The following is a 23,408-nucleotide window of genomic DNA, read 5'->3' as shown; positions in this document are numbered from 1 at the left end:
TGAAAGTCCTGAAGTTAGTTCTTGAAATCTTACTTCTGTGTCTTACTACTTTGTCTCAATGATATATTGAGGTTCAGGCAATTTAGACCTTAATCTGTTAACTTCATCTGTGGGGCTGTTGTGTATTAAATGCTTATGGAACCTAAGCATACTCAGTGGGGAAGGGGAAAAAAGAAAACGTGTGTCATTCATGTAATGTGTCTTTGGGACAGGAAACATTAGAGTGTTTTGAATACTTGCTTTACATGAAGGGCCATAATGTTCTAAATGCATCCTTTTTAGCAACTGAAATGTGTGTGCTTAAGTTGTTTATACCTGATTCTCAGTTATGAATAGAGGAGAATATCTAATACTTCAAGGTACCTGAAAGTACAAGAGTGCTCTTATCCTGTTCCACATGTGCTTTGCTAAGATTTGAGCACCCATTTGTTTGTCTCAGAAAAAGTACAGCGACTATAGCTATTGATTGTGTTTTCAAGTGATTTTTATGTGTGAGTGTGTTTGCGGCTCTGCACCAATGTGTTTCAAGACACTCAATCTGATCACAAGGACCACAGGTCATTATTTCAGTCTGCACCAAGCCTACACATTATTTGATTGAGAAAGTTGCTGGGTATTTGTCTTCTGTGTAATCATGGGCCCCGGCGCCATGAAAGCACTGAGCTGTGAAGGAACGACATGGGTCTTATGAGTTTCTATTTTCCCTTCTGATCCTCACCAGTGTAAAGCTCTTATTATTATATTCAAACTATAATAACCTTGATATCGGCATTAGCATGGCCTTTACTTTGTCATTAAGGTAACTACGATATCATGTCGAAATGCTTCAGGACATTGTGAAGTATGTTGAAACTGGATTTTTTTCCCCATGTTCCCCCGACTGTCTGAGTAACTGATCAAGAGATTGAGATTTCGCCATACATTCATCATTGCTTTTAGCCTGAGGCAGGCTGGGTTTATTACACTGTAAGTTAAACTACAATCTTTTCTCCTCAGCAGCAGTAACAGCAGTTGGTTTCCACAACGTACAGTCATTTAATATTAGATATGACAAACATTTCCCACATGGAAATAGAACACAGTTGAATAGGTGTCATATCTGATTGAATGTAAAATGTCACCTTGCATTATTCACGAAAATTTGACCGCTCAAGTGTTTTTGCAGACTGTGCTTATTTGCACCAAACAGCAGCAAACAGCCAATAAACAGATATTGGGTGTGATCACAGACATTAGTGTAACTGTATCAACAATGTACAGATGTAAGCAGTAAGCTAACTATCAACAATGTACCAATCGTACAGATGTGAGCAGTAAGCTAACTATCAACAATGTACCAATCGTACATACGTGAGCAGTAAGCTATCAACAAATGTACCAATCGTACAGATGTGAGCAGTAAGCTAACTATCAACAATGTACCAATTGTACATACGTGAGCAGTAAGCTAACTATCAACAATGTACCAATCGTACAGATGTGAACAGTAAGCTAACTATCAACAATGTACCAATCGTACAGATGTGAGCAGTAAGCTAACTATCAACAATGTACCAATCGTACATACGTGAGCAGTAAGCTAACTATCAACAATGTACCAATCGTACAGATGTGAACAGTAAGCTAACTATCAACAATGTACCAATCGTACAGATGTGAACAGTAAGCTAACTATCAACAATGTACCAATCGTACAGATGTGAACAGTAAGCTAACTATCAACAATGTACCAATCGTACAGATGTGAACAGTAAGCTAACTATCAACAATGTACCAATCGTACAGATGTGAACAGTAAGCTAACTATCAACAATGTACCAATCGTACAGATGTGAACAGTAAGCTAACTATCAACAATGTACCAATCGTACAGATGTGAACAGTAAGCTAACTATCAACAATGTACCAATCGTACAGATGTGAACAGTAAGCTAACTATCAACAATGTACCAATCGTACAGACGTGAGCAGTAAGCTATCAACAAATGTACCAATCGTACATATGTGAGCAGTAAGCTAACTATCAACAATGTACCAATCGTACAGATGTGAGCAGTAAGCTAACTATCAACAATGTACCAATCGTACAGATGTGAGCAGTAAGCTAACTATCAACAATGTACCAATCGTACAGATGTGAACAGTAAGCTAACTATCAACAATGTACCAATCGTACAGATGTGAACAGTTACGGTTGCATCCCGTGACAAACTCGAAAGTCTTAATTTCACCTGTTTGGTCACAAAGGACATTGTCTTCAAAAGCCTGGCTTTGAAACGTCCATCAAACAAAAGAAAAGTACATTCGTAGAAGAGTTCATATGTTAGTTAGCTGGTTAGTTAGATCAGTTGTGTAATAATGGGGCTGTGGATGAGAAGTACATATGCTACTCCATGCTGCCAAGGAAAGGTAAAACTGCACATCCCACTCCACTCTTACCGTCCAGACACAGCAGGCTGTCTGCTCATCTGACGGCAGATGCCTGAGGTGGCAGCAGGTGTTGTCGAGGACGAGTATATGTGCAAATAAAAAGCTTGATTGGTGCCCTCGGAGCAGCCGAGGGAAACAGGTAAATCAATGTGGAGATGTTCATTAGTTAATCCAGGGTTAATGGTATAACTGTTGCCGCTCCGCTGTCTGCACTTTGTGAGAAAAGGTCGGTCTCCACTATTAAAACACTTGCGTTCTGCATGGCTGGCCACAGCGGCATATGCGGGCATCGCCACTGTAAGCCACACGAACAGAGTTCTACCTCAGCTGCTCGATCGTGTTGATGCCGTCTGCTTTGTGTCGAAAAGTAATTAGTGATGGATTCTTTATCAGAGGGTGGGAAGGTTGCAACAGTTACTGAAGCAGCTTTACTCCCGACCCCACCACTTCTCTCACACACACACACACACACACACACACACACACGCACACACACACTTCCTCCTCCTGGCGTAAAACAGCCAGGGTTGAGTGCGAGCCTCCCCTAATGACAAGGGCGTGTGTTGCAGTGTGAAGGGCTGCTATTTTTCTAACATGGGAGCAATTTAACACACCACGGCACATTGTGAATTAAAGCAAAGCAACCATTTCTTTCTCTTCTGTCCTCGAACACGATTCTGGATCTGACATCTGACATCAGACGAGAACCGTTTGACAAAATGACCTTTTGCTGCCAGGCCGAACAATTTCATCCACCTCTGTCTTTGGCTGTCGTTTTTGTCTCCCGGGTGTCGGAATGGTAGTATTCCTTACAAAGCTTCAGACCTTCTGTCCTTTTTCGGCTGTCACTGAAGCTACTCAACCCCCTCCATACAAACACACACACACACACACACACACACACACACACACACACACACACACACACACTCTCCCATTGCCTATAAAGTCACGTATGGTACACTGTGCATAAAGAAAACAGTTCAGAATCAGCTTTATTCACCATGTATGCATGGAATTTGACTCCAGATTTTGCGTTGCTCTCAACATACATGCACAGAAATAGACAAATAAACAAAACAAGGACGACAAAGTAGAACAGAGGTAAGCATAAAGATTTAGCAGTATGTCTAATTAAGTGTTTGCACGTCATGGCAACCTTTTAGGGACAAACCTTACACCAGATGATGGAAGAAGTAATTCCCTTGCAAATGTCCTTTTCTGCCTCGTTAGAATGAAAGTGATTACCACGAGCAGGGATTTTAACCATGACGTTGCACAATAGCAAAGTCCATTTCTCTGCACGTTGCGTAATTTTCCGCAGCTGGAGGGATGCCACCTCACCCCTTTCTCTCTCTCGCTCGCTCACTTCCACGATTGGATTTTTTAATGTATTTGTTTTACCCACGCTTCCTCCTAAGGGGCGAAGACTCTCGCAAAGCTTGGCGAAGGAACGGCGTGTCTTCCTCTGGCCACGTGGATGACGGGGTGATGAGTGACAGCTGGCGAGTGACTGGGAGGCGGCCAGCGCATCCCTCGGTATCAGTCACGGGGATGCCTAACTGGCCCTCAGGAGGAATGTTCCCTCAAAGTGGAGAAAAAAAAGACTCTTAGCTAAGAATTCAGATGCTTTGCTTCTGATTCTTCCACACTGTTTTGGGGAGAGAGAGAGAGAAAAGACATCACTGAGGTCCTATCTCGCATTGCAAGATTATGGAATGTTGTGTCGTTTCTTGTCGAAACAACATTTTGTTCCCCCAACAAAAGACGTGGGGGTAACTCAGAGGGAGGACGAATATCTCATTGTTTTGTGTAATAAGCAGCTACTCGGGTGAAGGGTGAAGGCACAATATAAAAGCCCTGCACCTCTATGGAAACAGCAGCAGTCATGTTTCACGGAATTTCTGTCACGTGACGTTGGTCTCAGGCAAGTCCGTCATGGCTTCCTAGTTGCGCTGGGGAGCGCAGAATGTTTTTCACAGGATCTGGTTGAAGCAAAAGATGTATTCGGGGTGAGATTTTAAATGAGACATGTAGATTCAAATATTTTTTTATGAATATCACAACTTCATTCTCCGTTTTGGTTGCTTTTTTTCTGACGGAAGCGCTCATCGCACATGATGTGTTCGAGGACCATCGCAATGATGAACATCTGATGATAATGCCGTTTTTTTTACAGCTTCTCGCTGTAATAAACAGCGTAATTTTGGCAATTGTTTAAAGAAAACGTCCTTTTCAATTGCGCCGCCGTGTTTTGGGGTTCAGAGAGTTCAAGATATTGTTGTGCCGTATAGCTGCGGCAATGGGCGCTCCACTGGGAGGCGTTTTTTTAAAGCAGGAACTCTGCAAGCCGTCTCCACCTCAGATCTCGTAGGAGGAGGGGGAGCTGATCTCCGTAAAGTGTGCCTCGCAGTGCCCTCCGGGGAGGAGAGAAAAGGGCTGCATCAAGCTGTAATTGATAGATTGATGGTTCACCCCTCCGGTGCCTGAGGGAAAACAACATCCACACACACAACCCCTCCCTCCCTCCCTCCTACTCACGCAGTAAGCATTTACAGCCATGTATACACACACACAGCAGGATGCCGAGGTCAGGTTGGCTTCAGCGATGCGTCTCGAAAACAGATTCGCCGTGTTTTTACTCAGGTGTGTCTTTTTACAGCGTTTCCCCGTTAATCGGTGCCATTGTATCTCGCGAGAACCAAATCGATCCGCCGCCTCTGCCACAACTCTGGAGGTTAGGTCAAGCCAAAGGGCGGGGGAGGCGGGCAGCATGGCATCAGATTATCTGGTGCAGTTGTAATCAGCTAATGACTGACCGCCACCAATGCAGCGTCACACGTCCTCTGCACTCACTGTCCACAGGCCTCTCGCTTGTCACGCTTTCCTTTCAGGAATTTGCATGTCATTGTTGATACTGAAAGGGGATTTTCAGTGAGGATCGAATGGACAATCTTCTGATTGAAAGACGACCCGGTCCACGCCTGGCGTGGTCTCATGCCAGGCATGTTAGCGGACTGTGAGGCCAAAATACCAGACTCGAGGGTTCAAAACCGCCATCCACAAACCAATCGGTGACGTCACAACGACTATGCCCACTTCTTATCTGCAGGCTATGGGTTAATCAGTAGGGGTGGGAATCACCAGAGGTCCCACGATTCGATTTTATCACGATACTTGGGTCCCGATTCGATACTATCACGATACTGCGATACTATCACGATTCTGCGATATATTGAATATTGAGATTTTATTTCCTTTTTTTCACTGCAAATTGTCCCCAAAGGAAAACTTTGTCAACATATTGTATCTAAGAAGATAATGTTTTCAGTCTGTTCTTCTCACTTCAATCATTTTTATTGCAGCAAAATGTGATTGTCAAGCAGACAAACTGACCAACACTTTCATAAATGTTGCACCTGACAAACTGAACTACTTGTGTTACAGTCTGCATAGTCGCGTCATTCGAGCTGGACGCGCCAGAGAGGGGGCGGGGCTTATCTCTGTGGTTTATCTCCGTGCAAAGAGTTTCCATTTCTGCCATCCACCATGAAAATAACTACTATTTCTGCTTCATACTTGTTGTGGAAATCCGTGTCTGGGTTCATAATATTACTTCTCCAGGAACTGCGTCGGGATGACAGTGTTACGGATTAACAGGCGGCCGTGTTAACTGGCGACCTTCGGCCGGAAGTCACCAGTTAACACGGCCGCTTGTTAATCCGTAACACCGGCCGCTTCAAGTGCTACGAGAGTACCAGCATCCAGTTTGATTCATGCTTGAGTTAACGTCTTTGACCAGCGCCATGTCGCGGACTTTGTCCTGTGTGTCGTGCAACAGCTGTGCAGCAGCGCCGCTACGAGTGACAGGAAGTCCAGACGTTTGATTTACACACGGACGGCGCATTTCTCATTTCTTTCTCCGATGCCTCCCATAATTGATTACATAAAAAAAAGATCGATACTTGGCTTCCCTGTATCCATGCAATATCGCCACGCAAACTATCGCGATACTATACTGAATCGATTTTTTCCCCGACCCCTATTAATCAGACGTCTGAAACCAAGCATCACTGCTGGTCAATATTGACAAAGAGGTGATCTGGCGACTGAGAATGGATTTTCTTTCCCGTTTGACACTGAACGTGCTCACTCATCTCGAGTCTCGAGAGCAGCTTGCAGCTGAGAGAGCTTCTGACTGTGTGTGGTTACAGCCTCCAGAAGCCGGACTCTTCTGACGGGGTGGTAATATTGTCCCCACACACACACACACAAACACACACACAGTACATTTACTGTACACACACACACACACACAGCTCCTCAGCCACACAGCGGTGCCTCTCAGCATGGACGCTTCACACTTACTGCTGCTGAACTAAGTCGGCTGCACTCAAGTTCACTGCAGCCGGTCAGGGAGACGGTGAGAGGAACTTGAAAAGTGTTGTTCCTTTTCAGAAGAAGATTATCTGAGCCCGCCTTCTCATGCACTATTGCGATGCCTGACAACATCTTAACGCTGACACTTTGTCCCTCTTTCATTTGGTAAATCCAAGACGGGATTACACATGTGGTTACTGAATTAGAGTGACACGGCAATCCAATTTTTGGTTGTGGTGATGAATGGATCTGCTTCATGCCGTCGCCCGTGCAAATGACTATCACGTCATGGCCCGCATCCAATGGATAAAAGTAGAGAAAATGAGAGCCTAGATGTTGGGGGGGGGGGGGGGGGGAGGAAGGAGGCAGATGAAGAGAACATTGCAGCACTTTCAGCAGCAGCAGTACAGCAGCAGCGGAGCAGAACTGATCACATCTCACTTTTAATTTGTAGGGAACATGGAAACCTGCTGTCAGACTGCCGGCAGGACTTTTTTTTGGCCTGAACTTGACACTATAGGATGTGACACCTCCACTTTAAACACCAGGTCGTATTCTAATTTTGCACTGAGCCTGTTAAAAGACAAATACATGCCTATATAAGGTAGGAATGTAAGAGTTAAGACTAGATTTAAGGGTGTTGGTTTGGATTTAAATCTTGATATAAACAGCTGTGTGTCCGTGCACTAGCTCTTTATGTCTTTTCTATGCCATACACACACATGTGCGTACACACATACATAGAAGTTGATTCTGCTGAGATTCAAATAATCTTAAATAATAGCTCCACATACATATTGTCCCTTTCATAATGGCCAGTACAATAGTAACTCCACTCATGATACTTGTGGAAAAAAAGGGGTTGCTGCCATTGGCTACTGGTTTAAATCGTCTTATGCATGACTATAGTTATTTCTTATCTTTAACATTAAACCCGCATTAACTCTTCCGAGAGAACGAGTCGCGCAAAGGACCTTTTTGACATTCACAGATTTTTGTTTTTTCTTCCTACTTTTTGAACTTGCTCTTAAAGTTAGAATACAATTCATGGTCATGTTTTTCGGTTTGTTCGTCAGCAGTAAAGCAGAAAAAATGACTGGCCCGATTTTTCATGAAACTTGGTGTAAGGATGTAATATGGGATGTAGCATGGGCCAGCGAGACAGGGGAACATTAGTCTTCATGTGGAGTCATGTCTCCGTCCTCCTGATGAATGTTAGTCCAACATCACTCTCTTTTTAGCTCTGTTTTTGGTCTCCACCAACTCCTGAGGTGCTAAATGTTCCACGATGTTCACCAGCTAGTCTCTAACTGTGTCGGTCTGCTGGTCGCTGCTAAGCACGTATAGCACACCATACATTTGTATTACAATACATACAAAAGTTTATTTTCTCTCAAAACAGCGGCCTGCCGCCGCTGGAAACGACGTTGATGAGAGCGGTAAGAGTGAACCAAATCAGCAAAAGTTGGCAGATATTTTCAGATATTTCAGCAGTTGGTGGAGACAGAAAACAAAATGTCAATGTTGTGCTCACAACTTGTTTACGCTGCCCCCAAGTGGCCAAAAAATACTGTTATTGCAGGTTCAATTCTGTGACGTTTGCCTGTCTTAATACCAGTTGCGTCAATTTCATGTATCTAACAGACATTGCTGCCTGTGTTGCAGCTACCAATGCGTACCATAGCCTTACGGTTGCAAATTTCAAATCTCACTTCCCAGTAAAATAACCCACTTTAATGACAAACACGGCAACTCAGCCTACATTACTGGTTTATCTTTTGTGTAATAAATAAAACAAGGTTGTTGGACTCAGATTAGAAGCACCCTGAAATTCATGAATCTACACCTATAATTGGGATTTATAAAGAAGGGAAAAACACAATTCCTGGATAATAGCAGAGAATAAAGCAAAGGGTAAGTAAAGCATGTCTTTAGAAAGAGAAACAAGTGAAAGAGAATCAAAGCTGCAGGCATGACACAAGATTATTGTCTGGGTCTGGAGAAGAATTGTGAAACAGAGATGAACATCCATTTCTTCAGTGTGGTTGGTCGACTGAAATTTAAAGAGCAGCCGCCGCTCCTCGGGGTCTGCCAGCCTGCCCGGTCTGAGCCGACCTCTGGCTGCATGTGGGAATGATCCACAGCAATAAGACTGTATTCTTTAGCTCATGAAGAATTCATTTTCTTGAAAACTACAGTCTCACTCGCACTTTTCGCTCACGCCTTACCGCACCCGTGTTTTTTTTCTTTTTCATTTTCTGCCTCTTTATTGAAGGACTTTCATCATTATCTCACTGCTTCCACTCGACTTTATTTTCTGTCTCCATCCTTGAGCTCTAAAAACTGCCTTAAACACGTCTCTACTGTAACCATGGCTACGACTGATCAAATATCCCAAAATGGCGGTGATGGGGTTTTTAAATCACCCTCAGCCTAGCGCTTCAGGCATTTGGAAGACAGCAAAGATTTTCCCATTTCATGTTTGAGCCCAGACTAAGGCTACATTTACATTTGAAGTCTTTTTGGTGTTTGTATTACACAGCTTGGATGCGGTGTGTGTTTACACGCCCATGCAGCTTATGCTTGAATGTGACAATTGTTAAAACTCAGTCCACATCACTGAAATATGCTTCATCTTCACAGCAACAACAACGTTAAGTCTCAGCAAAAGAGGTCATGCAAACAAGAAAAGCACAGCCTGTTTATTTGTCGGCTTATAATAGCCTACATTGCAATTCACTGCGTCTATACAGCACTTCAGTCTACACTGATCCATGGGGGGTCAGTACGTGAATGATTTAAACACAGACAAATATAGGAACACTACATAACAGCATGGACAGTGTGCAGTAACCTACACTATGCAAGACGGTCCTCAGCAGTGCAACAAAATCATGAGCTGCTTCTGTAACTACTGAAACTGACGTCTACAAGGGACCTCTAGCTGGTGACTACATTACCCACAATGCAACGACACTTGAGTCAGGCGTCTATCATGTTTTTCCAACCCACTTTCGATGAAATCTTAACTACTTGACGGTAGCCATAGGCTTGTTGCAGCGTCGACAAATGTTACTGTTTATCAGACCGCACAAATGAGACAAGCGTCCGCAGACGCTTCAGTTAGCACCTGTAGCAACTCAGAATTCAGTGAGCGCTGACCCCGGCGCCTGGGGATCACAGCGGGCGGGTGGCCGCTAGTCTCCTAGTGACGGGTAGTGAGCTGACTACCAGACCGCTGTTCGGCTAATTTTCTGCAACCCGCGTAGCATGAAATAATGGTGGAAGTAGCAAGCTAGCTAGCCAACTGGCCAGCTGCTAAATGAGTGAAATCTAACCAAACTGTAACATTCTTAATGCTCTTATTAATAAATGCATTCCTTGATTTTTCTTTTTAACAATCCCCAAGTTGTTGCTATTTAATGTTTCTGAGGCTATCGCCAAGATGCCGCTACAATGGTCACGAAAATTTGGTCCGTGATTTATTCACACACGAAGGAGATTAATTTGGTAGAAGATGAGTTATTTTCAAATTTGTATTAAACTGTATTATAAATAGCCTGTTTTTTTAAACCAAAATGTACTATATACCATGATCTATTGGGAGAAACCAAACAATTATATGTAATATGAATAAGGCTTAAACTTTAAACTGTAGCCACATTCCCTGTAAAAGTGAGCCAAATCAAGAAATTAAATTTCTGAGCCGTGGCAAAGGAACACGTCTTGGTAGTCACATGTTTCCGTATTGAGACTGCAGGTGATTAAAGCAACCGACAACTCTTTCAACAAACATATGGCATGTGAGCATTGTATCAAGATAGTCTTGAAAAACCAGAGAGGTGGCAGATCAGATGACATACAGTATAACGTCTTGCTATGAGGAACAATGCATTTTATCCAGTTAGTTGTCACGGAACTTATATCATCCCAGTTGAGGAAGCGAAAAGAGAAGATAAGCTTAAATACTCTGATTAAATCAAAGTCAGACTTCTGTGGAATTTGCTTTCAGCAGAAATCGTATACTGGCTTCAGCAAAAATAAACTCTGTGTTTTGTGGGCATCCCCAAATGGAAGCAATTATCAAATTATAACATTCATTTTCAGATCTTACAGCTTCAAAATCTAATCCGTTGCTTTGCCGGACTGTATCAGTAAGATGAATCGGCCCCATTTTTTTCTTATTGGTATCAAAATGACACTTTTCATCATATCTGCAAACAAGAAGAGTAGCAGTGAAATGGAGGATGGAGAAAAATGAATATGTTAAGAAAGGTTTGAGAGACAGAATGAAAACCACAGACGACCAAACAGCACAAGGAACATCTATTACCCACGCTACCCACTGTGGCCTCGCTGGGGCCCGCAGTCTCATTACCATGCTGGCCTTCTCACACAAGCCAACGCATGTATTGACAAAGAGGAGAATAAGAGCCGTCTGTCTCATATTGTATTGTATACTGTATATTGTATACATATTATATATGTGGCCTGCTCAAGCAGTGAAATTGACGAGGTTTATATATGGTTTAATATACGGCGACTTACAGAGACAGAGAGAGAGTTTGATTAGGGAGAATATATTATCTTAACCCTTTGACTTCAGCAGCATGTTAACAGGATGGATGAGTATTGCTGCTCATCTGATGGTAGCCACGGATCTCCTTCTCCCAAATTTCTCAACTGATGCACATGCATTTTGTTAAAGCTGTCAGTAGGGAAGTTCATAATTGACTGTCATCCGATGAATATTTTGACTGAGTAATGCTTTCAGTGAAACAGTTAAGAGAAATAGTAAAAAGAAAATGAAAAAAAAGAGCAAAACTCGAAGCTTGTCACTTAATATTGCTCTGAGGAACATTTGACTGGTTATAAGACGGCCTCAATTTAATACTGACGCCTTGATACGACCTCCTTAAGTAGACGAGACCATCAGAGAGAAGATTTCCTATTTCTATATAGTTATACTGAATGCTTGTCAGCAGAGCCAGCAGGTCAGATTCCGTGCAAATTCAGCAGAAATTTATGCAGGTTCACCAGAAACTCCTTCAGCTCAGTCTCCAGCAGAGACCGGCAGAGCAGAGCTTCGTCTCGCTGCCACGCCGGTCCCCGCTTGGGGCCAACAACCGGCACCGCGCTGCTGGAGACCATAGACTGTATATAAGAGGTGGACAGAGTCATTGTCATGACAACCATTGGTTTGAGGAATCTTTTTTGAAGACTCGAGTTCGGCAATTTCGGCGTCACCATCTTGGATTACGGCCTTTGACATGTTTTCTTTTTGCAATCGATGAACGGAATTGACCATAATGGAATACGGAGGAGTGACAGTGATATACCTCTCTGGTAGTAGCAGCGACCTGTAAATCACAGTAAGCTCGCCCTAAAGCTTACCCTGCTTTATGGTCTGTTTGACTCTAAATGGACCATCATTTGCTAAATAAACATCATGCTGTATTAAAGAAGACTTGAAACTAGAAATTCTGCCCCTTAACCACAGAGGTGTCATTCATTTCAACTTGCTTGTTGTCTTTGAAGCTGTCGATCACGTCATGTGACCTTCCTGAATGAATGGTGTTACTCAGTTGTCATGGACATGGGTTAGTTGTTATCAGGTTATTGGCTGTATTTTTGCATTGGATGTCAATGTCCTTGATGCTTCTCAGGCCATTCTGCGATTCCTGTTTAGCAACGTTTGAGCTCTTCCCAGTTGTTGCTGTGAGCAGGTTTGGTCTGGTGTTCACAGAGAGTTGCAAAGGTTTATAGGCACGTATTATATACCCTGTTTTGAATGGTCAGTCATATAAGAGAAGCAATTTGGTTATATTTTGTAAAATGTGCGTTTTACCGGTGCTACTTTGCATGATTCCTCAGAGCTGCAGAAGTGTCACACAAAGATTAACGTTGTTTATTGTCTTGTTCAGCAGTGCCTAAACTTAATGAGTCAGAGCAGATAAATCAATGGGTCTGTTTTGGTTCGAGCAGTGAGGACGAAACTACATTATTTTGTGTTTTGGTTCACTCCCAGCACAGCTCTGACATGCGTGCTATAGTAACGCTCTGAGAGGAAAAAGAGGAAACCGTTTCTCATGTTCTGCATTCATTAGCCTACTTCTAAATCACTTGTTTTGATCCACATTAGCTGAAATGTTATGCACACAGTGTGACCTCTTTTTGTTTGAGTTAAGATTCAGCCCACGTGGAATGGAAGCTGCAGGGGCTTCTACTGAATCCGTCTTCGGAAGAAAGATTTTTTTTAAGAAATATCCTTGAGTTCTTTTCTCACACTTTTACTTTCTACATCACATGACGGTTCCAAAGAAACACAGAAATGCTGTTAATATGCTTATAGTGAACGGATAACAAAGGACTAGCTTTGGCTTCTAGCACAGCATTAAGAGCTTTACAGTGATAACGGTGGCAGATTTACCACTCGAAATTTATTGTAATCTTTGAAACAATTAGTCCTTGATTTCCCATAGAAGTAAAAAAAAAGTAGGCTTCTCATTTCTCGCAAACAACAGTAGATTGTGTGCACTTAAATTAAGACCAACACTAGCAGATTGTATCACGTGTAGCTAGCTAAGGAGAGCTAATATTCTAGCTAAAACTCTGAGTTGGTTGAAAACTACAACTGAGTATTTCATATTTTTAGCTAACTACTTTTAACAAGGAGCTTGTAAAAATCTCTTAAACGCAAACACAATGACTACCCAAAATGTTCAAATGCTAACAGAGTGAGGTTAAAGCTACATGTCCCAAAAAAGTAAACATATTCACCAGCTGATAATATTTAGTTCTGAAGACATGAAAATAAAAGAGCATGTGTATCTTGATGCATTGCAGGGTATAGCTTGTAAGTATTTCATTTGAATCTGTAATAAAATGGATATTTGTTCTGGCATAGCTGAGGATGAGGGAATAATTTATGAGTTGGCAAATGTAACACTTTCTAACGCAAGTTAGGTGGAAGTTGCTGGACTTAATACTTCTCAAAACTAAAGAAAGAGAAGGTCAGAGCAGCTAACGTTAGCCTAAACTCTGATATACTAACACCGTGGCTAGAGCTTGGCGGTATGGCCAAAAATTCATATCACGGTATATCACGGTATTTTTTTCTCCAAATAAACACATTAATTTATTGACGCCGAAAAGGACCGCCATCGTTAGCAGCAGCTTTATTGATTGGTACATAGGGAGCTAAACATGGCGGGATTTAGGACCCATGGGAATCTCTCGATACTAGTGGCGCATGCACGGCGTAACGACTATTGTCATTCTTTGGCTGGCAGCAACATGTAATGTTTACAGCCACAGATACATGTACAGCGGTCTGAGCTACTTACGTCTCACGGATAGAAGTTGACTCATGGTTTGAAAACAATTACATCACCAAAATGCATGATGGGTAAAGCCCACCCACCTGACTTAATAGTTTAGTTGCCCAAACCTAAAAAAGTTGTTTTTATGTGAAGACAGAAGTTAATTTCAAAACGACTGAATGCATGTAACAAGCACAAACATAACAAGCATCCATAGGCCTAACCGCCGGTGATGTGGTTCGAAATGGAAATACAAATTTGCATTTTGTAGTGTCTTGTCTTGTTTACCTGGGCTCTCCTGGCTGTTGATGGGTTATTGTCAGATTCATCAGCAATAAAAGAGAAGACTACTCTTTGTTCTCTGAGCACTTCCACGGAAAGGCATGGCAGGGGGCAGTCCCCAGTCCGAGGCCGGATTGATAATTTGACATGATTACTGGGCGAATGGTGATGCCTCCCATCTCTCACCAAGGCTCCATGAAAGCCCGAGGACATGAGTCAAGGCCAAATTGAATTACATCCTCTCAAGATGAAGTCGTTTTTGCAGTTGACCTTGGAAATTGCTCAATTGTGATTAAATTCTAAAGCCCAAGCAATTTGTTGACCGATCACCGTGAACACGGCTACAAACACATTCCTTGTCTACTCTCATCGACACCAGTAATGGATATCTCTTCCTTGCGACGCCGCCTTCTGTTTTTTCCCTTCAATCTGAATCTAAAGCTGTTTTCATATTGCAAAATCTTGAATAATTCAATATTACTCCACTTTTAGTCAGATCAGCGTTGTATCACAATAAACGCCATGCTGTGTGTTATCAGAAGGAAATATTCAGAACCCCGCAAAGTCCCAGCCTCCATTCCTTTGACCCAGGTTATTGCTCCAGTCAATGTTCACTTGTCTGCGACATCTCCCTGTCACACTTTCTGCGCAGAGCGGAATGGGAGATAATTAACAGTAACGATAATGGCTGCCATTTGCTGTTTCGATTAGCTTGATTTTAATCCTCGTTACATTATTGTCTGGCTGTGACATGAATTAATAGGACGTGGTGATGATCGCGTTGTACAGCGGCTCGACAGGCCTGAGACCAGCCGCTCCTCGAGATGCCGCTCATCACTGAAATGTAACTGGAGTTACAAAAGACCTCGGACTGTTTCTCTAGAAAAGCAGGAAGTTGAGTTTGAATTAATTCCATCACCAAACAGAGCAGAAACGAGCACATGCCACTCAGTTGAGCCTTCACATTCAGTGACTTGGAGATCTCATTGAAAGCAGGCTCTTTCCAGTCTTCATTTATTCATAGTAATCCTGGCAATGACAAGCAAGTGTATTTTTAGCATGTCCAGATGTGTTGTTAAAAATCTTATATTGTAATAAACAAATCAAGAAGAATCACTCAGAAAGAATAACCTATAATGATAGGCCTACTATACAGCTTTGGCTCTTCGTGAAGAATGTAAATTCAGGTGTGACATCATGCAATCTATTGGTCTCCCAGTCAGTGAATTTAGCCCCTTTTCCCCCCTAGAAGAACTCTGAGAAGGATGGGGTGCAGAGTTCTTCCGGGGGCGGTTTAGTACCTGAGTTTCCTCGGTTCGATACCGGGCGTCAGCCTTCTGGTTCTGAAAGGAGAAGCCAAGGCTGCCTTAAACTTGCATTATCTCTACTGACCAGCAGGGGGCGACTCCTCTGGATACAAAAACAAGTCAGATTGTATAGAAGTCTATGAGAAAATAACTGTGTGTTTTCAGTCCATGCAAGTTAATTGTAACATCTTGGTCCCCTAGAAATGTCTAATTCAGCGTTCGGTTGTACTTAGCTCCGCCCTCTCGTATCGGCTAAATTAGCATCGGCTAAATAGTGGTGGAAAGGACAAAAACTGCGTGCTATACGTTGTTCAGTTGAAGTTGTGGATGCCTCTGGAAACATGGAAGCATGTGAAACCCTTTGTGACAGCATCCCCTGCATGCTTGTATGTAGGGTGTGAGCTACCTGCAGGTCTCCAGGAATTATCCTCTGTCACATACATATTGTATAGCCACTCTACTCACACATACATTATCATTCTCACATAAGCATACACATGTATTTTTCACTTTTGGTGTGCATTACTTTTATATTCGCTTCATGTATTTAAAATATATCGTATTCAAACTAATGCTCTCATCTTACATCAAAAGCCTTGATATAAAAGTGAAAGAACCCACACATGTGTGTAGGTATACGTCTCTAAGAGTGATATGACATGAATATCAGCCTTGAAAAAAAAGTTATTAAGGATTGCACGCCTTGTGGTGTGTCACCCCGGCATACATTACTGTTCATGTTCATTTGATCGTTCACGCTTCACTTAAGGCTTACTGGCAGTGATAATTTAATAAACTAGCAAGGGTGTTTCTCCCCAAGCATCCTAAAGCAGTAATTTACATCGCGGCGTGTGATTAGCAGCTTGGTAATTAACCGCCAACAGTTTTGACTTCAGCAGCTTTGTGTCGACAGAGAACTCGTCTCGTGTGGGAACAAGCTACTTCCTCGTTGTTTTGTTCCTCAATCAAACTGTTGCACCACTTTCCCCCCTCATTCTCATTCTCTCTCAGATATGTACAGTATATGGAGTCATATTATTAAAAACAGAATGAATCTGTAAAATAATAAGAACATAAATGTGGAGAGATAAGAGTATAAAGACTATTTCATTATGACATTTTAATTGTGGAATTAGAAGGAAGATAAATACATTGTATAATAAATAAATGTAAAATTAGCATTTGTACTGTATATACTTGTGAAATATTTCAAATTTTTCATACATACAGATATATTATTATTTATATATCATTTATATTTCCACATTATTTTCCGATTCTTTTCCAGATGTATTATTTTTATGTCACACCTATGACATAATACATAATATGTTACCATATCATGTATTATGTAATGATACATAATATCTACTTGTTATTGTCTATGTCAATTGACTAATTAGATTACACCTTAACTCATAATTCACTCATAATAGGCACCAAGCAGTGGCCACTAAATCAAATTGCATAGTTACTAGTAGTGTAACGGACCACTGTTGATCCGTACAGATCCCCCCCTTCAGCACGCATGTGAACCGAGGATTAACTACACAGTTTAACGTTAAGCATCACAGTGTGAAATATAGTTTTACTGAAGTCCGTTATCAGTCAATTTTCATGCTTTCTCTGATAATGAATAACGCTGATCTCTGATAATGTTCCAATGTAAAAGAAAAAATATGTGTTTAAATTGACAGGCAAACTAAAGTTCTGTTCGGTTACATTATGATGCGTTCAGGCTCTGTTCAGTGAAAGGTAAATGATCACGTATCGTGATGTGTTTATACGTAATCTTGTAAAAGTGTTCTGTGAAGTGTGCTGTGAATCTTGAAATGCATCCAGTTGTTTGAAGGAAATGTTTTCACAACAACATGAGTAGATATTAGAGATGAATTATGAGCTGTTTACAATGAACTCTAATCAGCTTATAATATACAATATCATTAAAATTGCTAATGACAAGATTTGTTTTAATCCATAAAAATGCAATCTTTCATTTCCTCATCACTTGAATTGTGTGTTCCGTGATACAATCCGAAGCCCGAGCTTCATGATCCGCTGCACCACTAATAGTTTACATGTCCAGTCACTCACTGCCTGAGAGAAGGCTGAGCTGTTTCTGAGCTGGAGAATGTGACCAGAAATAACCTCAGTCTCACACATCACACACAGTCAGCGGCTTCCAATCAAACAACTGGCCTGGAGGTCAGAGGCCTAAGTCTGTGAGAACACAAGCTGCGGATGAAACGCAATAAAAAATACCACGTTTTGGATCTGTGGCGTGAGATCGGAGGAGAGCGCAGCCGTTTCGACACACCGTAGACGGGGTCGTCTCCATGCGTAGAGACCCGACAATGAATTATTCAGGTGTGCCTTTGGCCTGATGCGAACCTTGATGAGAGTCGATTTTAGATTAACAATATGTTGACACTGTCCTTTTGCTCTGAAGCAGACGTCCTGTGGGACGTGTGGGCCAGGCCTCTTTGGGTGAAAACACACTGCCCTCTGTTGGTCCAGAAACATTCACCGGCTCCAGAACACACACACACACACACACACACACACACACACACACACACACACACACACACACACACACACACACACACACACACACACACACACACACACACACACTATCTCTCTCTCTCTCTCTCTCTCTCTCTCTCTCTCTCTCTCCATGTCACACAAGTCTCAATCAAACCTGACAATCTTCCCATACCATTATTAAAAACTCATGTAGCCATTTACTGAAATGATGATATCTGTGACAAGGCCTGGTCAATTTACCCTGACTGGGCTTTCTGATGAAGTTAATGGGACATGTGTGCAAACTCATTTTGGGGACTTCACTCACCAAATGTCCTGTTACTTGAAGCACGGACTAAATGTCTGTCAGGCGGAGATGTTAGAATGATTGACAAATATGTATGTAATGACTTGCATATATATATATATATATATATATATATATATATATATATATATATATATATATATATATATATATATATATATATATATGGACAAGATCTTTAAAGCAACATTATTATAATTTAATAATATAATAATAAATATAATAAAAGAAATCATGAAAGGTACATAGAAAATGTGAAAACACAAAGAGAAATGAATAAAAGATAATGTAAAAATAAATGTAAAAACTATTATTGACATGTGATGACTGCACAGCTTTCTTTTTTTGGAAGCTCACCTGCTCATTTAACAGGACTGCTTTAAAAAACAATAATATATATTTTTTCTAGCCTCTCGAGGAAAACTGTAAACAAGCAGCAAACACGACATTGACATGTTATCAGGTAGGAAAAGATAGCGGTTGGAAGCTGAGCTCTAACGAGGTGAGCTCAACATGGAGGAGCTCCGTTGAGGCTCTGCAGCATGTGAGGCAGGACAGCCTGAGGAGGGAGACAGTGACCACCGAGAGGGGGAGTGGCTCTTTGACAACTTTCCCCTCCAATCACTCACACCCGCTGGCCCGCCAGCAGTCACACACAGTCAGTCCATTACTGCTGCTCACTCACTCCTGGCCTCGCTGCTGCTGCTGCTGCTGCTCCACACAAGTGATTAGCAAACCGATGAGACAATCTGCAAAATGGCTTTTGTCACACAGAACTCACGCTCCATAAGCGGCCGTATCATGTACCGCATTGGGCGATCTTGTGATTGAATTGCCACTTCATAGCCTCTTTTCCCATCCTGCTTCTTGACTGCAAGCAGGGTACTGCAGTTATTGGAGTGATGTGTTTGTGTGTTGTTTTGAGCCCGGGGCTTTTTTTTCTTTCTTTCTTTCTCTCTCTCTCTCTCTCTCTCTCTCTCTTTCTCTCTCTCTCTCTGATAAGGAAGAGCCTCCTTTTCTGGGCCCTAATGCCTGCCTTTCATCCGACACTGTAGCAATATGACTCCACAGAACCTATAACTAACTAACACCTCCTCCAACCCTATACCAGCTACCTCTCTGGCTAAGCAGATTGAATAATTGCTTAATTTAATGCGATTAGTGCTATTATGTTTTGTGATAGTGTCTCAATTCTCAAAAACACTATCGATTTTAAAATAATAGTTTACATGCAAAGATTAAGTCAGTCATACTTTTATGCATACGATGGTGTGTTCTTTACACTATGAACGTTTTCCTGAAGTTGGATGAAAGAAATCACAATATATTGACTAGTAACCTTTGTATCACGATACGATACTTATCACAATACTGATAATGTAAATAAATTCAGAGAACGAGATAAGTTGTTTGGCTAAGTTAGGAGGCTACACCAGGCATCCAATCATTATTACATGCTAACAATGTGTATCACGTATCGGCAGATTCTTGAGCCGTAGCCTCAATGTCCCATAGTTCTAATGTACCAAATGTCGTGTGGTAAACTAGGTCCAAAGTTCCTTCTGCTCAGAAAAAGTACAGGAAAATAAGAGACAATACACTCATTTAAAAGTATTTTGTGGATCTCTACTTCATCATTTTTAATCTGGAATTAGATTGCAATCATTCCGTTACAAACAACAGACAACTGCCTGGAAGCAGACCTGCTTGACATCATCCCAGCAGACATGTCCAGCTGTCCTCATGAACTTCGCTCCTCCGTTATAAGCCAGTTACATAACGGACCATGAGGCTCACTCGACCCGAGGATTAGAGGTGGTGGGGAAATCTCTCGGCAAGAGACGGCGTGTGCGGCCTAGTGACGTTGGGTCTCCTTGCTTAAGACCACAACCAGTGTCCTTGGGTTCGCTGGAACAAGCTGGTTTCCATATTTACGGTCTGTCTTCCTGTCCAGTCTCAGCTGTTGTTGCCGTGCCTTTGCGACTGGTTAGATCTCACGCTGCGAGGCTTCTGCTGGATTCCAGACTATTGATGATGTCCTCCCTTAGCACTGTCCCGAGGCACCTGTCGGTCGCAGCAGACAGCCATAGTCGCCTAATGCGCACTAAAGTCGCTAAATCTAGTCCGGTTCCCCAGAGATGAATTCCTAATGATGAATCAGACCAGAGATAGCCACTCTGCTCTGTATGTCTCTAAAGATGCATGCTGTTTGTACTGTAGAAGCAAGATGAAGGCCCCTTGGGGGTTTTACTCATCATGTCCAGAACAAATCAAAAGTTTGGCAAATCGAAATGTACACCATGCAGTGAGTACATGCAGCAACCGATCCAGCACTATTCATCAAACTGCCAAACTCGCCCCCCTGGACATTTTCTGCTTGGCTGTGAGCACACTGAAAACATATGGATCATTCGCTAAGATCACCAAGGGAAAGGGACTCGCAGACTTGCACCCGCGAGCGGTTATCTCTGCGGTTTGTGTTCGAGTGGAGTGGGACTGAATGTCATTAAGTCCCCAGAGAGGGGAAGGATTGGACGCTTTCAGCCATCGCTGTTGTCATGACTGCTGTAAAGGCCTCGACTGTGATTGATGTTACAGCACCTCCGTCCACCTCGCCTCTTGTCACGACGAAGAGGTTTCAGCCAGCGTGTATTCCCGTGAGGGACGCGCGGCCAAGCGCTATACATGCAAAGAATATTTGGCAGAACATGTTTTCTGCTGCTTTTTGATTTCGCTCTTAGGCAATGCTTAGGGGACTATATCTTCCAGGACTCTCCACAACTGTGTTGTTGTGCTGCAGGTGTGGTAGAAATGCTACCGGTGCATCCTTAAACAGCAGCTGCTCATCTGCTGGCTTGACACGTTTTTAACTCCAGAGAAAGAAAAGGTCATCTCACTGCAAACTAAGAAAATGCCCTCTTTTCTTGACTCTGTAGTGTCATTCAGCTGAATTGCTTCTCTTTGATAATGCTTTTTTACAAGTGACAAGGTAACAACAGTTTCTTTCTGCTGAGACAGGTCCATTAACCGACGCTGAGGCACTTTGCCACTTAAAATGGGACTGTTGGCCTGTGCGTTGCTGTTTAAGTTGATGGTTACCCTACTTTACAGGCAGGGGTTGGACTTTGCTCCTCAAACAACTGTGAAAGAAGACAACTGTCTGTCGCTAAAGAGCTGAATCCCTGCAGAAAACCCTCCATGCAATTGTAAACCTAATTTAGTAGCTGGACTGTTTTACTTCAGGGCCGATCAGTAATTAAATATACAATTAGGGGGTGTTCAGATTATATACATAAGGGTTCAGTTTTAGCCTAAAACATGGTTGCATTGTGTTCATGGGTGGGAAGTAGGTGAGGGGTCATATCTTCATTATGGTAATCCCAATAGTTAGCCTAAAGTTGTGCCCAAACTAGATGTTGCGACCACCGAAGACAGTTAAAGTGATGAGTAAGAATTAAGTTGAAGGGTATACAGCCGCACTAGAAGCTCTGTGAGGCTGTACTGAGGCCCAGTGGAGCTTTGAGATAGAAGTCAGCATGATAACATGCTCACAATGACAATGCTAACATAAAGATGTTTAGCTGATATCATGTTTATCATCCTCACCTTTAGCTTAGCATGTTAGCATGCTTACATTTGCAAACAAGTAATGGGAAGTTAAGTTTTGAATGGATTTGGTCATGAACTAAGATGTTGGACAAACCGGAAATGTTAAATTGATCATGGAGCTAGATGGAAAGTCTCTGGTTCCCCCAATGTTGTTATGCATCAAATAGATATTTCACTTAAAACTACAGATGTCAACCTCTTAGAGGTGCTAGAGGTAAAGTCAGGTCAAGTCATCCTCAGAGGACCATGAATGTCTGTACAAAGGTCATGTTAAGCCATTAAAGAGTTGTTGATATATATCAGTCTGGACCAAAGTGGTGGTCCAATAGAGCTGCTTTGCTACTAAGGCTTCTTGTATATATACTATCCATATTTAAAGCACAATATGAATCCTACTAAATGTCCTCATGCGTTGGTTTTCTGCTGGAAAAAATAAGTGGTTTTGAGGTTTGGTTGTTCTTTAATGTAGTCTCTGCTGACTGAAACTCTACTACCATGTGTGCCAGCATTAACTGTGATTAGGCCTGTACCTGCAGAGTCATTTGCACGGTGGTCCATTAGCTGCAGAGGGCTCATCTGCTCTGGATGAGAGGCGCGGAGCGGATTTGATTCCCTCACGCCTTTCCCTCCGTGGACCTGCCCTCAACACAGCCTGTGGTTTCCATAGAGACCATCGGGCCAATCCCCTCTCCCCCTCTCAGTACAGTAGTACAGCGAGCCGTTGCATGGCCCCTTTTTACAGAGAGATAATCCTTGTTTGGTCGACACCCTCTCCGTGCATGTGTGGGAGAAGGGAAAGATTTATTTTTATTTTTATGTTGTTTATTGTTGTTTTGTAGAGTGTGATGAAGAAAATACTTAATAGTGTAGTAGACATGCATTGTATCTTCAAATCTGGGTTTGTTTTGGATTGGATTCATAAAAAAATAATGCAATCAAACCACAAATAAAAGCTCCACCAAACAGCCAAAATTGTGTGAGTATTTTCACTCCCTTTTTTTATGCAAAACACCAATAGATATTGACCATATGATTAAGGATGAGACCATGTACATGGATATAGATTAAGTAGGTTAAATACAGTAGAGAGTTTGTGCTGCGGCTAATGAGATGTGTGGCTGGTGCCGGTTACATCATGAGACTGCTGTGTGTGAGCCCGTCATCTCCACTGTGACCAAGCTTGAACGAGCAGCACGCCAAGTCAGTGTGTGTGTGTGTGTG

At 42.2% G+C, this 23,408-nt stretch overlaps 1 protein-coding gene across 1 annotated transcript in view; it reads left to right on the top strand.

Moving 5' to 3' along the window:
• Nucleotides 1-23,408, top strand: part of iqsec1b (IQ motif and Sec7 domain ArfGEF 1b) — a gene marked incomplete at both ends in the record, with an annotated part of 190,973 nt that overhangs the window by 91,089 nt on the left and 76,476 nt on the right.

This window comes from Taurulus bubalis (assembly GCF_910589615.1).
Source record: "Taurulus bubalis genome assembly, chromosome: 5".
In the NCBI taxonomy this organism is placed as follows: Eukaryota; Metazoa; Chordata; class Actinopteri; order Perciformes; family Cottidae; genus Taurulus; species Taurulus bubalis.
Note: the sequence above shows the minus strand (reverse complement) of the source record. Positions and strands in the feature narration are given on the sequence as shown.